The following is a 16,941-nucleotide window of genomic DNA, read 5'->3' as shown; positions in this document are numbered from 1 at the left end:
CCCAACAGGCAAATCAGACTTATTCTTAAATAACATAAGTCATCTCTGCTGTGCAGCGCTTGTGATTTCCAGATGTAGGTAGGTACTTTGTAAAGGCTTATTTAAAACAAATAGAAGTCAAATATTTTTATTCAATAAGCCAATGTTAAAATCTGTGTATAGCCAGGCCATGTTGTTTTCTGGTCGTTGAATTGTGTTTCAGACACAGCAGCCTGTGTCATCTGCCACAAGCTTTATATTCATTTTGTGAATAAGCCATTAGCCAATGTTCTCATTTTCTAGATCACTTTATTAGATCTACATTCAACTCTTTACAATCATTGATAAAGCCTGTTGATTAAATGCTTTCCTCATCATTTCTTTGGGGCTATTTCAATGGTCTTTTTAATTCTTTCCATGTCCCTGCCCTTTTCCTTGTCCGCGTTCCTCTGGTGGTCCACGTCCTTGTCCATGTTCTTCTCCTTTTCCATGTTTCTCATCAGACTTCCCACGTCCCTTGTTCTTCCCTTTTCCCTGGAAACGGGCAAAAAGTACATTTAAAAAATTTTTTGTCTGCTTCTTAAAGATCAGGCAGATAAACGAAAGCCAAAGCTTTGATTTAAAGGTTTGCCGAGTTTTACCTTTCCACCAGGTCCACCCTCCTGTAAAAGAAACAACATGAACACATGAGTGAACACATGTCAGAAAAGAGAAGAAAACAAAGAATGCATGTGGAAAATGAAATGTGTCTTACTCCGTCAGATCCCTCAGACTCTGATCCTGAGTCACGGTCCTCGGGTTTCTTTTCAACATGAAAGACAAACGGCATCATAACTATGTGTTTCACTTTATGACCTGAAGGCCCTGAAGGGAAATCAACTGACTTACCCCTTTGTTGGCTATATTTTGAAAAAGAAAAGAAAAGAAGATCAGAAAAATTGCAGATTTGACACTAATTACATGTGAAATTAAACTAAATGCGTGAAAATCTCAGAAAGTGCTGTACGAGTTTCACAAATTCATTAATACCTCAAAATGAAAGCCGCTCCCATCAACACAGATTGTGTTCTTAAGTGAACCAATCATGTTCAACAGTGAACAACTGTTTGTTCACTGAGGTATTTTATCTGTTTGGACTCATAATTCTCAAAGCAGCAGATATACTTGAACCAAAAGAATGAGATATTTTATGTGCAAATGCAAAATGGAGAAATGAAAGATGTGAAATAGATTAAGCAAGAGGTTTCTCAGTCATTTTTCCCAAAACATTTACAGAAAAGCAGGGAGGCGTTCTTAAAAAAATATTATTATCATACTTACGTTCACTCATTTTTGCCTTTTAATGATGGTGTTTGAGAGCTTTCCTGCGTTTTCTTCCTGGGAAACAAAGAAACGAAGATGTTAGAAATATGAACCTTCAGCTCTTTACAACCATTACTAATAACCAGCCAACACATACCTGGTGCAGAAGTCAAATGGTTTGTGTTTAGTGTTGGTGTTCAATCTGTATTTATTGAGTGGCATGAGGGAGGCAGAATCTGGACATGTTTGTGCTTCCCTGCCCATGCACTTAAAGTTAATTTGAGTAATTGCAGAACAGGTTAAGACAATAGTGGGAGTTAAAATGTAGAAACGTATAAAGGACCGTTACAGATGCTTGAGGGCGGGTTGACTTACACATTTTCAAGCAAGAGAAGTGCTCAAGTTAAGCAACTAACAACTAAAAAACAAACAACACAGCTAGAACTTTTAAAAACAAATTTTCATACTGAAGCATATTTCTTAGATTGCTTTTAAGGCAGGAAGTGAATCCTTTCCAGTGCTTCTAAACTGCTGCTGCAAAAATAAAGCTTGGTACTGATATGTTTGATTTCTCACTCGTCATCTGCTGTGTAACATAATGATAATACTAACATGTTGTTCTTCTATCTGTGTCTCTTTTTGAATAAAAAAAAAAAGCACCAAGGTGTGAGTTACTGCAAATAAACTCCTGGTTCAACTTGATCAGTCAGTGAACACTATACACAGACTGTTGTCACAGATATGGACATAACTGTCAGTAGCTAATAAGACCACATCATATTGCATAGGCTGACCATGTGATATGTTTCACATCACAGTATCAAGCTCAAAAAATAAAACCTAAAACTGTGCGTGACTAAATCAAAAAAGTAAATCTGATGTGAATAAGTTTCTGCAGCAGCTCGATGTCAGTTGTGAATTCTTCCTTTGGGCTTCCGTCATAATGCTGCAATGTTCCTTTAAATTATATTCAGTCATGCCTCATCTTACACAGGCAATGTATCAAATAATCAAACTGTGAGATTTTATTGTTTTCTGTTAGAAATATTTCTTCAAAGTTGTTTCGGGGCCAAAAATAATTGTGAAATGCCAAAAACAACCTACAACAAATGGGCTAAAGAAAAGGTAACATGGACTGAGTGTGTAAGGAGGTAGGAGTGGGATGAACACGGGACTCCCAAACATGCTTTCATGTTCAAGTCAAATTGTAAGACTTTCACTTTATTCTTATATCTGTTTTTACTGGTAGACTTAATTTTGACTTCCTTCTACTGCACTGCTTTGTTAGTTACTAAGTAAGTACTTAGTTCAGGTTAGGTATTAAAAGTGCTTGATAATGGTTAGATAAAGCCCCTCCAAAGTTTTTTATTTCTTTTAGGAAATGATGGATGATGTGTCCTCCTGGTTAAAGAGGAGAGGGAACATCCAGGGTGTTATAACCAATATTAAAAGGTTTTGGAGGAGCATATGCTGCCATCAAGGTCTGCTGTCAGTGAAACAACATGATGTTTTTTGTCCGTTTACTGTCTTCTTTTTTGTTGTGCTTTATGAAATCCAGTCTGTCTTTTTCAGGGAACACAGTGCCAAACCCCACCCTCTGGATTAATTACAACAGCATTCATTTGTATCAAAAGTCCTAATGTTAGACTTGTCCACCTGCAGGCCAGACCCATCGCCCATTTCAAACAGCTGGTGCTTATTAAATGAAAACATTCACTTTTAAAACTACAATAACTTGTTTCTTCAGTTCTCACACCTGTAGAATGAGTAAGAGTTTACTTCTGTCCACCTTCTCTCTGCAGCAACAGAATCATTTCTGTCTGTTTACAGAAATTATAGATCGCAACTCAACATATACTATCCACTGTCTCAAGGCATCATATCAGGTTATTCAAGTTCTTTTAACAAGAGACAAATGAGTGTCTGATAATTGATGGGTGCAGAACACACCCAAATCAGCACATCCTGTGATGTTCCGTTCTCAGCTTTCCGAACGAGAGATGAGTTCAAAATCTTTTTACCAGGGAATTCTCACACCTTTCAGCTCTTTTTCAGTTGTAGCTGATAGTTACAAAGATGTTGTAGGTTTGTCTGCTCAAACTCACCAAAGATATGCACATTATTTCAATAGTAAATACAGAAGTGTGTCTGTGGCAGCTCCTTTTGAAGAAATTAATTGTGAAGTTCCACTAAGCAAAAGCTGAGAAGGAGCCTGTGCAGCAATACTCCTGTTTGTTATGCTGTATGATCTACCTGGGCCTTACTCTCTGAGTTTCTGTCTGAAGTTTTTTTCTTTCAAAATCTATGTTAAATATCACCTTTATTTCTCAGCTGGCTCTTCTTGAAAGGTACACAGACATACTAACTATTCATCATACCTTTGATCTTGTTCCAATATATAGCATAGAAACTCAGGGATAAGTGGGTAATGTGGTCTGCTGTTCCTTTCTTGTGCTGACCCACTCAGGACAGACACCGAGGCAGAGTTGCATGGCAAAGATGCGTTTGTCTCTTTCTCACGAGGCAGATAAGAAAGGCGTGCCCACAGGTTTCATCCTGCCAATCAGAGACATTCGAGCGAGTGTGGGCGCTGGCTTTCTCTTCCCATTGGTCGGCACGGTGAGCTCTCACTCACAGTAAACAAACAGAGCCGCCTCTCTTCATTTCGTGTTTTGTTTTGGATGTGACTCCTAAAATTCTCTGCACCCACCCCATTTGAAAGCCCATCAGCAGGTTCTTCTGTTGTACGCAGACAGGATTAGAATGATCTAAGGTTATATATTCATGTGGTGTTTTCCCACCCCGACAGGTTTTAATTTTTAGCTGTGTATGAGAATAATCCTCACATTGAAAACATGAATTATAGATGATTCTTTATCATTTAACTAACACGTTATTAGAATGACTGTTATTGCAACACTGCCACACAGTAACTGTGACTGTTTTTCATTTCCGTCTCTCTCTGTAAAGATGCCCACAATCCCTGGCCTGCCCACCTGGCCTTGTTTCTATGATATCGACCTGGACCCTGAGACTGAACAGGTCAACGGGCTCTTCTGAAAGAGAAACAAAGGCCTCTTATGGTAAAGAAGGCCGCTATGACACACAATATATGCATCCATCTCAAATAGGAGTTGGTAACAGATCATGACTGTTAAGATAGTCCCTTTCTGTTTTCTTTTTTCCTTAGTTTAAACATTCCTGTCAGCCTCACTGAGCCTTAATAAACTTGAATGGAGTTATAACTGCAGGCTTCTTTAGCTGGTTCTGCTCACAGATGTGTCAATAAGTGATTGGACTTTCCCAGAGAACTGCTAACGGATAATTTAACAGACATAATGAGATAAGCAGAGCAGATTTCTCTCTACTGTTCTCTACCAGCTCCCTGACTTTAATTAAAGTCAATTTGTTTTATTAATTTCATGCAGTTGCTTTTCTGATCCCTTGTTCTTCTGTATTTTGATCAAATGTCTCTCACACATTACAAGTAAAACTGACACTGTGTTTGAAACCATTTACTTCTACTAATCTGCCAGAACAAACCAAATAAAGGCTTTCAAACAGAAAGCTGCATATCGTTTCTTTTTCTGGGACATGAGATGTTTGTCTGTGTTTTGAAAAACTTGTTCTGTCCCATTATTATCTCCATAGCCTTGTTTGCAGTCACTTGTGGCCCTCAGGCCTGAAAGATGTCTTATAGAGTGACATTTTTTAATTTTATTTTGAGATTAAACCTTCTTCGCGTCATCTCCACCCAAATTCTACAACTTTTATTCGTGCTGCCTTCGCTGTACCTCAGAAGGGAGAAGTCTAAACTCTTTTAATCTTGATTTTTTTTTTTTGTCTTGCTTTTATTAGTAAATTCTCATCAGCAACTATAATGAATTACTCAGAAGAGAAATAAAGTAACAATGTCTAATGTTTTCTATCCCAACAGGCAAATCAGACTTATTCTTAAATAACATAAGTCATCTCTGCTGTGCAGCGCTTGTGATTTCCAGATGTAGGTAGGTACTTTGTAAAGGCTTATTTAAAACAAATAAAGTCAAATATTTTTATTCAATAAGCCAATGTTAAAATATGTGTATAGCCAGGCCATGTTGTTTTCTGGTCGTGGAATTGTGTTTCAGACACAGCAGCCTGTGTCATCTGCCACAAGCTTTATATTCATTTTGTGAATAAGCCATTAGCCAATGTTCTCATTTTCTAGATCACTTTATTAGATCTACATTCAACTCTTTACAATCATTGATAAAGCCTGTTGATGAAATGATTTCCTCATCATTTCTTTGGGGCTATTTCAATGGTCTTTTTAATTCTTTCCATGTCCCTGCCCTTTTCCTTGTCCGTGTTCCTCTGGTGGTCCACGTCCTTGTCCGTGTTCCTCTGGTGGTCCACGTCCTTGTCCATGTTCTTCTCCTTTTCCATGTTTCTCATCAGACTTCCCACGTCCCTTGTTCTTCCCTTTTCCCTGGAAACGGGCAAAAAGTACATTTTAAAAAAATTTTGTCTGCTTCTTAAAGATCAGGCAGATAAACGAAAGCCAAAGCTTTGATTTAAAGGTTTGCCGAGTTTTACCTTTCCACCAGGTCCACCCTCCTGTAAAAGAAACAACATGAACACATGAGTGAACACATGTCAGAAAAGAGAAGAAAACAAAGAATGCATGTGGAAAATGAAATTAGTCTTACTCCGTCAGATCCCTCCGACTCTGATCCTGAGTCACGGTCCTCGGGTTTCTTTTCAACATGAAAGACAAACAGCATCATAACTATGTGTTTCACTTTATGACCTGAAGGGACTGAAGGGAAATCAACTGACTTACCCCTTTGTTGGCTATATTTTGAAAAAGAAAAGAAAAGAAGATCAGACAAATTGCAGATTTGACACTAATTACATGTGAAATTAAACTAAATGCGTGAAAATCTCAGAAAGTGCTGTACGAGTTTCACAAATTCATTAATAACTCAAAATGAAAGCCGCTCCCATCAACACAGATTGTTTTCTTAAGTGAACCAATCATGCTCAACAGTGAACAACTGTTTGTTCACTGAGGTATTTTATCTGTTTGGACTCATAATTCTCAAAGCAGCAGATATACTTGAACCAAAAGAATGAGATATTTTATGTGCAAATGCAAAATGGAGAAATGAAAGATGTGAAATAGATTAAGCAAGAGGTTTCTCAGTCATTTTTTCCAAAACATTTACAGAAAAGCAGGGAAGCGTTCTTAAAAAAATATTATTATCATACTTACGTTCACTCATTTTTGCCTTTTAATGATGGTGTTTGAGAGCTTTCCTGCGTTTTCTTCCTGGGAGACAAAGAAACGAAGATGTTAGAAATATGAACCTTCAGCTCTTTACAACCATTACAAATAACCAGCCAACACATACCTGGTGCGGAAGTCAAATGGTTTGTGTTTAGTGTTGGTGTTCCATCTGTATTTATTGAGTGGCATGAGGGAGGCAGAATCTGGACATGTTTGTGCTTCCCTGCCCATGCACTTAAAGTTAATTTGAGTAATTGCAGAACAGGTTAAGACAATAGTGGGAGTTAAAATGTAGAAACGTATAAAGGACCGTTACAGATGCTTGAGGGCGGGTTGACTTACATATTTTCAAGCAAGAGAAGTGCTCAAGTTAAGCAATTAACAACTAAAAAACAAACAACACAGCTAGAAAAACAAATTTTCATACTGAAGCATATTTCTTAGATTGCTTTTAAGGCAGGAAGTGAATCCTTTCCAGTGCTTCTAAACTGCTGCTGCAAAAATAAAGCTTTGTACTGATATGTTTGATTTCTCACTCGTCATCTGCTGTGTAACATAATGATAATACTAACATGTTGTTCTTCTATCTGTGTCTCTTTTTGAATAAAAAAAAAAGCACCAAGGTGTGAGTTACTGCAAATAAACTCCTGGTTCAACTTGATCAGTCAGTGAACACTATACACAGACTATTGTCACAGATATGGACATAACTGTCAGTAGCTAATAAGAACACATCATATTGCATAGGCTGACCATGTGATATGTTTCACATCACAGTATCAAGCTAAAAAAAAAAACTAAAACTGTGCGTGACTAAATCAAAAAAGTAAATCTGATGTGAATAAGTTTCTGCAGCAGCTCGATGTCAGTTTTGAATTCTTCCTTTGGGCTTCCGTCATAATGCTGCAATGTTCCTTTAAATTATATTCAGTCATGCCTCATCAGTCACAGGCAATGTATCAAATAATCAAACTGTGAGATTTTATTGTTTTCTGTTAGAAATATTTCTTCAAAGTTGTTTCAGGGCCAAAAACAATTGTGGAATGCCAAAAACAACCTACAACAAATGGGCTAAAGAAAAGTTAACATGGACTGAGTGTGTAAGGAGGTAGGAGTGGGATGAACACGGGACTCCCAAACATGCTTTCATGTTCAAGTCAAATTGTAAGACTTTCACTTTATTCTTATATCTGTTTTTACTGGTAGACTTAATTTTGACTTCCTTCTACTGCACTGCTTTGTTAGTTACTAAGTAAGTACTTGGTTCAGGTTAGGTATTAAAAGTGCTTGATAATGGTTAGATAAAGCCCCTCCAAAGTTTTTTATTTCTTTTAGGAAATGATGGATGATGTGTCCTCCTGGTTAAAGAGGAGAGGGAACATCCAGGGTGTTATAACCAATATTAAAAGGTTTTGAAGGAGCATATGCTGCCATCAAGGTCTGCTGTCAGTGAAACAACGTGATGTTTTTTGTCTCTTTACTGTCTTCTTTTTTGTTGTGCTTTATGAAATCCAGTCTGTCTTTTTCAGGGAACACAGTGCCAAACCCCACCCTCTGGATTAATTACAACAGCATTCATTTGTATCAAAAGTCCTAATGTTAGACTTGTCCACCTGCAGGCCAGACCCATCGCCCATTTCAAACAGCTGGTGCTTATTAAATGAAAACATTCACTTTTAAAACTACAATAACTTGTTTCTTCAGTTCTCACACCTGTAGAATGAGTAAGAGTTTACTTCTGTCCACCTTCTCTCTGCAGCAACAGAATAATTTCTGTCTGTTTACAGAAATTATAGATCGCAACTCAACATATACTATCCACTGTCTCAAGGCATCATATCAGGTTATTCAAGTTCTTTTAACAAGAGACAAATGAGTGTCTGATAATTGATGGGTGCAGAACACACCCAAATCAGCACATCCTGTGATGTTCCGTTCTCAGCTTTCCGAACGAGAGATGAGTTCAAAATCTTTTTACCAGGGAATTCTCACACCTTTCAGCTCTTTTTCAGTTGTAGCTGATAGTTACAAAGATGTTGTAGGTTTGTCTGCTCAAACTCACCAAAGATATGCACATTATTTCAATAGTAAATACAGAAGTGTGTCTGTGGCAGCTCCTTTTGAAGAAATTAATTGTGAAGTTCCACTAAGCAAAAGCTGAGAAGGAGCCTGTGCAGCAATACTCCTGTTTGTTATGCTGTATGATCTACCTGGGCCTTACTCTCTGAGTTTCTGTCTAAAGTTTTTTTCTTTCAAAATCTATGTTAAATATCACCTTTATTTCTCAGCTGGCTCTTCTTGAAAGGTACACAGACATACTAACTATTCATCATACCTTTGATCTTGTTCCAATATATAGCATAGAAACTCAGGGATAAGTGGGTAATGTGGTCTGCTGTTCCTTTCTTGTGCTGACCCACTCAGGACAGACACCGAGGCAGAGTTGCATGGCAAAGATGCGTTTGTCTCTTTCTCACAGGCAGATAAGAAAGGCGTGCCCACAGGTTTCATCCTGCCAATCAGAGACATTCGAGCGAGTGTGGGCGCTGGCTTTCTCTTCCCATTGGTCGGCACGGTGAGCTCTCACTCACAGTAAACAAACAGAGCCGCCTCTCTTCATTTCGTGTTTTGTTTTGGATGTGACTCCTAAAATTCTCTGCACCCACCCCATTTGAAAGCCCATCAGCAGGTTCTTCTGTTGTACGCAGACAGGATTAGAATGATCTACGGTTATATATTCATGTGGTGTTTTCCCACCCCGACAGGTTTTAAATTTTAGCTGTGTATGAGAATAATCCTCACATTGAAAACATGAATTATAGATGATTCTTTATCATTTAACTAACACGTTATTAGAATGACTGTTATTGCAACACTGCCACACAGTAACTGTGACTGTTTTTCATTTCCGTCTCTCTCTGTAAAGATGCCCACGATCCCTGGCCTGCCCACCCGGCCTTGTTTCTATGATATCGACCTGGACCCTGAGACTGAACAGGTCAACGGGCTCTTCTGAAAGAGAAACAAAGGCCTCTTATGGTAAAGAAGGCCGCTATGACACACAATAGATGCATCCATCTCAAATAGGAGTTGGTAACAGATCATGACTGTTAAGATAGTCCCTTTCTGTTTTCTTTTTTCCTTAGTTTAAACATTCCTGTCAGCCTCACTGAGCCTTAATAAACTTGAATAGAGTTATAACTGCAGGCTTCTTTAGCTGGTTCTGCTCACAGATGTGTCAATAAGTGATTGGACTTTCCCAGAGAACTGCTAACGGATAATTTAACAGACATAATGAGATAAGCAGAGCAGATTTCTCTCTACTGTTCTATACCAGCTCCCTGACTTTAAAGTGTTGTATCATATTTAAAAAAGAAAATGGTAAGTCTTAAAGAAATGTGTTGCCATGCAAAGTGTCTTCTATTTGTTTTATTAATTTCATGCAGTTGCTTTTCTGATCCCTTGTTCTTCTGTATTTTGATCAAATGTCTCTCACACATTACAAGTAAAACTGACACTGTGTTTGAAACCATTTACTTCTACTAATCTGCCAGAACAAACCAAATAAAGGCTTTCAAACAGAAAGCTGCGTATCGTTTCTTTTTCTGGGACATGAGATGTTTGTCTGTGTTTTGAAAAACTTGTTCTGTCCCATTATTATCTCCATAGCCTTGTTTGCAGTCACTTGTGGCCCTCAGGCCTGAAAGATGTCTTATAGAGTGACATTTTTTAATTTTATTTTGAGATTAAACCTTCTTGGCGTCATCTCCACCCAAATTCTACAACTTTTATTCGTGCTGCCTTCGCTGTACCTCAGAAAGGAGAAGTCTAAACTCTTTTGATCTTGATTTTTTTTGTCTTGCTTTTATTAGTAAATTCTCATCAGCAACTATAATGAATTACTCAGAAGAGAAATAAAATAACAATGTCTAATGTTTTCTATCCCAACAGGGAAATCAGACTTATTCTTAAATAACATAAGTCATCTCTGCTGTGCAGCGCTTGTGATTTCCAGATGTAGGTAGGTACTTTGTAAAGGCTTATTTAAAACAAATAGAAGTCAAATATTTTTATTCAATAAGCCAATGTTAAAATATGTGTATAGCCAGGCCATGTTGTTTTCTGGTCGTTGAATTGTGTTTCAGACACAGCAGCCTGTGTCATCTGCCACAAGCTTTATATTCATTTTGTGAATAAGCCATTAGCCAATGTTCTCATTTTCTAGATCACTTTATTAGATCTACATTCAACTCTTTACAATCATTGATAAAGCCTGTTGATTAAATGCTTTCCTCATCATTTCTTTGGGGCTATTTCAATGGTCTTTTTAATTCTTTCCATGTCCCTGCCCTTTTCCTTGTCCGCGTTCCTCTGGTGGTCCACGTCCTTGTCCGTGTTCCTCTGGTGGTCCACGTCCTTGTCCACGTTCCTCTGGTGGTCCACGTCCTTGTCCATGTTCTTCTCCTTTTCCATGTTTCTCATCAGACTTCCCACGTCCCTTGTTCTTCCCTTTTCCCTGGAAACGGGCAAAAAGTACATTTTAAAAAATGGTCAGCTTCTTAAAGATCAGGCAGATAAACGAAAGCCAAAGCTTTGATTTAAAGGTTTGCCGAGTTTTACCTTTCCACCAGGTCCACCCTCCTGTAAAAGAAACAACATGAACACATGAGTGAACACATGTCAGAAAAGAGAAGAAAACAAAGAATGCATATGGAAAATGAAATGTGTCTTACTCCGTCAGATCCCTCAGACTCTGATCCTGAGTCACGGTCCTCGGGTTTCTTTTCAACATGAAAGACAAACAGCATCATAACTATGTGTTTCACTTTATGACCTGAAGGCCCTGAAGGGAAATCAACTGACTTACCCCTTTGTTGGCTATATTTTGAAAAAGAAAAGAAAAGAAGATCAGAAAAATAGCAGATTTGACACTAATTACATGTGAAATTAAACTAAATGCGTGAAAATCTCAGAAAGTGCTGTACGAGTTTCACAAATTCATTAATACCTCAAAATGAAAGCCGCTCCCATCAACACAGATTGTTTTCTTAAGTGAACCAATCATGCTCAACAGTGAACAACTGTTTGTTCACTGAGGTATTTTATCTGTTTGGACTCATAATTCTCAAAGCAGCAGATATACTTGAACCAAAAGAATGAGATATTTTATGTGCAAATGCAAAATGGAGAAATGAAAGATGTGAAATAGATTAAGTAAGAGGTTTCTCAGTCATTTTTTCCAAAACATTTACAGAAAAGCAGGGAAGCGTTCTTAAAAAAATATTATTATCATACTTACGTTCACTCATTTTTGCCTTTTAATGATGGTGTTTGAGAGCTTTCCTGCGTTTTCTTCCTGGGAAACAAATAAACGAAGATGTTAGAAATATGAACCTTCAGCTCTTTACAACCATTACAAATAACCAGCCAACACATACCTGGTGGGAAGTCAAATGGTTTGTGTTTAGTGTTGGTGTTCCATCTGTATTTATTGAGTGGCATGAGGGAGGCAGAATCTGGACATGTTTGTGCTTCCCTGCCCATGCACTTAAAGTTAATTTGAGTAATTGCAGAACAGGTTAAGACAATAGTGGGAGTTAAAATGTAGAAACGTATAAAGGACCGTTACAGATGCTTGAGGGCAGGTTGACTTACACATTTTCAAGCAAGAGAAGTGCTCAAGTTAAGCAACTAACAACTAAAAAACAAACAACACAGCTAGAACTTTTAAAAACAAATTTTCATACTGAAGCATATTTCTTAGATTGCTTTTAAGGCAGGAAGTGAATCCTTTCCAGTGCTTCTAAACTGCTGCTGCAAAAATAAAGCTTGGTACTGATATGTTTGATTTCTCACTCGTCATCTGCTGTGTAACATAATGATAATACTAACATGTTGTTCTTCTATCTGTGTCTCTTTTTGAATAAAAAAAAAAGCACCAAGGTGTGAGTTACTGCAAATAAACACCTGGTTCAACTTGATCAGTCAGTGAACACTATACACAGACTGTTGTCACAGATATGGACATAACTGTCAGTAGCTAATAAGACCACATCATATTGCATAGGCTGACCATGTGATATGTTTCACATCACAGTATCAAGCTCAAAAAATAAAACCTAAAACTGTGCGTGACTAAATCAAAAAAGTAAATCTGATGTGAATAAGTTTCTGCAGCAGCTCAATGTTAGTTGTGAATTCTTCCTTTGGGCTTCCGTCATAATGCTGCAATGTTCCTTTAAATTATATTCAGTCATGCCTCATCAGTCACAGGCAATGTATCAAATAATCAAACTGTGAGATTTTATTGTTTTCTGTTAGAAATATTTCTTCAAAGTTGTTTCGGGGCCAAAAATAATTGTGGAATGCCAAAAGCAACCTACAACAAATGGGCTAAAGAAAAGGTAACATGGACTGAGTGTGTAAGGAGGTAGGAGTGGGATGAACACGGGACTCCCAAACATGCTTTCATGTTCAAGTCAAATTGTAAGACTTTCACTTTATTCTTATATCTGTTTTTACTGGTAGACTTAATTTTGACTTCCTTCTACTGCACTGCTTTGTTAGTTACTAAGTAAGTACTTGGTTCAGGTTAGGTATTAAAAGTGCTTGATAATGGTTAGATAAAGCCCCTCCAAAAATTATTTTTCTTTTAGGAAATGATGGATGATGTGTCCTCCTGGTTAAAGAGGAGAGGGAACATCCAGGGTGTTATAACCAATATTAAAAGGTTTTGAAGGAGCATATGCTGCCATCAAGGTCTGCTGTCAGTGAAACAACATGATGTTTTTTGTCTCTTTACTGTCTTCTTTTTTGTTGTGCTTTATGAAATCCAGTCTGTCTTTTTCAGGGAACACAGTGCCAAACCCCACCCTCTGGATTAATTACAACAGCATTCATTTGTATTAAAAGTCCTAATGTTAGACTTGTCCACCTGCAGGCCAGACCCATCGCCCATTTCAAACAGCTGGTGCTTATTAAATGAAAACATTCGCTTTTAAAACTACAATAACTTGTTTCTTCAGTTCTCACACCTGTAGAATGAGTAAGAGTTTACTTCTGTCCACCTTCTCTCTGCAGCAACCGAATCATTGCTGTCTGTTTACAGAAATTATAGATCACAACTCAACATATACTATCCACTGTCTCAAGGCATCATATCAGGTTATTCAAGTTCTTTTAACAAGAGACAAATGAGTGTCTGATAATTGATGGGTGCAGAACACACCCAAATCAGCACATCCTGTGATGTTCCGTTCTCAGCTTTCCGAACGAGAGATGAGTTCAAAATCTTTTTACCAGGGAATTCTCACACCTTTCAGCTCTTTTTCAGTTGTAGCTGATGGTTACGAAGATGTTGTAGGTTTGTCTGCTCAAACTCACCAAAGATATGCACATTATTTCAATAGTAAATACAGAAGTGTGTCTGTGGCAGCTCCTTTTGAAGAAATTAATTGTGAAGTTCCACTAAGCAAAAGCTGAGAAGGAGCCTGTGCAGCAATACTCCTGTTTGTTATGCTGTATGATCTACCTGGGCCTTACTCTCTGAGTTTCTGTCTGAAGTTTTTTTCTTTCAAAATCTATGTTAAAATCTTTATTTCTCAGCTGGCTCTTCTTAAAAAGTACACAGACATACTAACTATTCATCATACCTTTGATCTTGTTCCAACATATAGCATAGAAACTGAACAACTAACAAAATGTACCCACAATGTTGCCCTATTTGTGCATTTTCTAATAACCTTTGAGTTTACCTTACTTGACAAGGAAGCTTCATGGAGGAAAACTCAGCTTGCTGAATTCGTACACATCTTGTCTATCCTGTTGAGGGAGGAACAACCTGAACTCATACAACAGTGATGTTGCCCCTCAGAAAAAGAAGGTAATCAGCCACAAGAGGGTGGCGTTTTGTTTTAGTTCACAGCTGCTTGCTTTAAGGCAGACTTTGAGAAAAATTAAATAAAAGAAAACAAACAAAAACAAATCACAGCTCTGCTGAGCTGTATATCAATTTAAATCTCAGTAGTGCCAAGCAAAATGAACTCAAAAATGTGTCATGTGTTTTCAAAGCTGTAGCCTTTCTCCCCCTTTTTATTATGTAGATATAATTACCCCACCTTTTTTAGGTAAGTATTTAACATTAAACCAGATTATTAACACACAGATAACAACACAAGGATATGAGAAGTATATCCTAAGCCCTGAAAGAGGCAAAAAAGATATACAACAGAGTTCTGTTACTTCTATCATGATATTACTCTTTACTCTTCCGATATCTAATTGATGGAAAAATATCATTTTTGTTTGACAGTTTCATGAATTGACACACATTTTCTCGTGCGATTTTTATACTAGAAATAGTTACATATATTTATATATCACAAATATTCTCATATACAACCATTTTCAAGTTATTTTCCAAGATTTTTCTGTATGTAGGCAGCTGCTTCAGTTGATAGAAATCTGGCGCCCCCTAATGGACATCATTTGACGTTGCAGTTAGTCTGTGACGTTCCTCTGATGGCGGTGGATCTACCATGTTGAGGTGAGGAGAAATACTTTATCGGTGTTTTATTTTTTTTTACTCAATTAGAATTTACACGTTCATCGACGTACAACTGAACCACTACGAATAACCAGTGATCGTAGCGGATTGCATTTCTCATTACATATTAATTCGCTAGTTGGCAGAGTAATTAATATGTGGGAGTAAATAATCAAAGAATTTCATAAACATTGAAAAGCCTGGGAACTAACCTCCTCTGTAAAGAACAAAACAGCCACCACGAGATGCAAATGCGGTGTGAAACGAAGGACAAAAGGGCAAAGATGTGCCAGATGGCTAAACTACCTCACAAAATAACATGTCTGTGCAACATGATCAAAATTGTTCAAGTAACAGGCAATCGACCTGGCAACATAATGAACACAAAGTGAGGCAGAGAAATATCAATATAGCAGAAAAAGAACCATAAAAAGAAGGAAAAATACCTAAAATTGATGTGAAATTATAGAAAAACACCTGCATGACACAGTTGAAGACAGAATAATAATCAGGTTAGAAGTGGGGCCTTGTAACATAGTTTTCCATGATTTAGCAGTGGTTTACAAGGACCTTTTTGAGTTTAAATTTACAGTTAAATGACCCTTCCCTTAAGATATGTGCAGCTGTTCCTTTCCATTTTACATTACCATGCTAACAGGTCACTAATAAACCTTTTTGTTGCAAATGGAATTCCTAAACTTACTCTGTGACCTACTCCACTGTGTTTTCAAATAAATATGAGGCATTAACATTTTTGAGGCCTATAGCCTCTATCTTTTTACTACATTCCTTACATTAATCCGGAAATAATGCAAGGTAATATAATCCAGTAAAGAGCTTTTGCTCATTAGCAAAATGATCCATGTGTAATATGGGAGCTATGCACACTCAAGTATGCTAAAATGTTACACAGGATGGTAGCTTTTAAACAATGTGTTTGTTTCTTTGATGGAGTGGAAACTGCAGAGTGCTGTCTCTCCATCGACCATCTTCAGAGCTGCTGCTGCTCTTTTTGAAGATGCCTGTGGCTCCGCCTATTCGCTGCCTGTCATTAGCTCTCAGACTTGGCAAGGGGAAGCATGCCATGTTTGAAGAATTGTGGGAAATCCTTGTCCCACAACCCCCTCCTGCTGTCTGTTGGAAGCTTCTTTAGTCCTCTAAACATGTAGTCTGGAGCTCATAGGAGACGCAGCTGCTGAAACGACAGTGGGAATGAACAGCATGCATCTCATTTGTAAGATTTACATAGTGACACATCCAGAAGTGAACGAGGCTGTGTCAGAATGAATTAAAAAGCTTTCAAAAATGTGATTGACAGAGATTTGAAAGCACCCACACAGAGTGCACATTTAGTTCTCTGTACTTTTCTCTGATATGAAAATCTGAAACCTGTCTTTTAGAACTATATTCAGAGCCTATGAGCAGAAAACAACATAACACAACAGCTGTTCTGGCCCAGAAGACTGACGTTGAAGAAAATGAGACAACTCAAAATAATTGTACTTCTACTGGCTAACTGTATTTATATGGTCAGTTTTTAGGAATATGTGTTGTGCTTTTCTTTGGCTCTTATGTGAGAAACACAATATTGGGAACAATGAAACAACAAAACCAAATACACACCAAACATCTTAGAAAGAGCAAAAGAGAATATGACAATTCAAAAAGGGTTAAAAAGAAAACAGGATGTTTTCCACAGAAAACAGAAGACAAGATTGTCGAATAAACAGCATTTAAAACGTACTATTTAAAAAAAAATTAACATGACTCTCCTGAAAACAGAAGAGCAAGTCACACAAAGCACAAAAAACACTAACTTTGAAACAGCATGACACAACAGGAC

At 37.6% G+C, this 16,941-nt stretch overlaps 3 long non-coding RNA genes across 3 annotated transcripts; 1 reads left to right on the top strand and 2 right to left on the bottom strand.

Annotated features, from left to right (window-relative positions):
* Positions 1-303: 303 nt before the first annotated feature.
* On the bottom strand, positions 304-787 carry LOC140270812 (uncharacterized). Its single transcript, XR_011907726.1, has 3 exons — positions 734-787; positions 621-641; positions 304-513 (listed from the first exon to the last, which is right to left on the bottom strand). It is a non-coding gene; the product is annotated as an uncharacterized lncRNA (long non-coding RNA).
* A 4,732-nt stretch (positions 788-5,519) lies between these two features.
* On the bottom strand, positions 5,520-6,021 carry LOC140270781 (uncharacterized). The gene is made up of 3 exons (XR_011907722.1): positions 5,973-6,021; positions 5,860-5,880; positions 5,520-5,752 (listed from the first exon to the last, which is right to left on the bottom strand). It is a non-coding gene; the product is annotated as an uncharacterized lncRNA (long non-coding RNA).
* A 2,999-nt stretch (positions 6,022-9,020) lies between these two features.
* On the top strand, positions 9,021-10,138 carry LOC140270215 (uncharacterized). The gene is made up of 2 exons (XR_011907694.1): positions 9,021-9,128; positions 9,480-10,138. It is a non-coding gene; the product is annotated as an uncharacterized lncRNA (long non-coding RNA).
* Positions 10,139-16,941: the final 6,803 nt, after the last annotated feature.

Source organism: Leuresthes tenuis, unplaced genomic scaffold (genome assembly GCF_036924035.1).
Source record: "Leuresthes tenuis unplaced genomic scaffold, fLeuTen1.0.hap1 SCAF_15, whole genome shotgun sequence".
Classification (NCBI taxonomy): domain Eukaryota; kingdom Metazoa; phylum Chordata; class Actinopteri; order Atheriniformes; family Atherinopsidae; genus Leuresthes; species Leuresthes tenuis.
The sequence above is the reverse complement of the archived record's forward strand: the minus strand, read 5'-3'. Positions and strand labels throughout refer to the sequence as shown.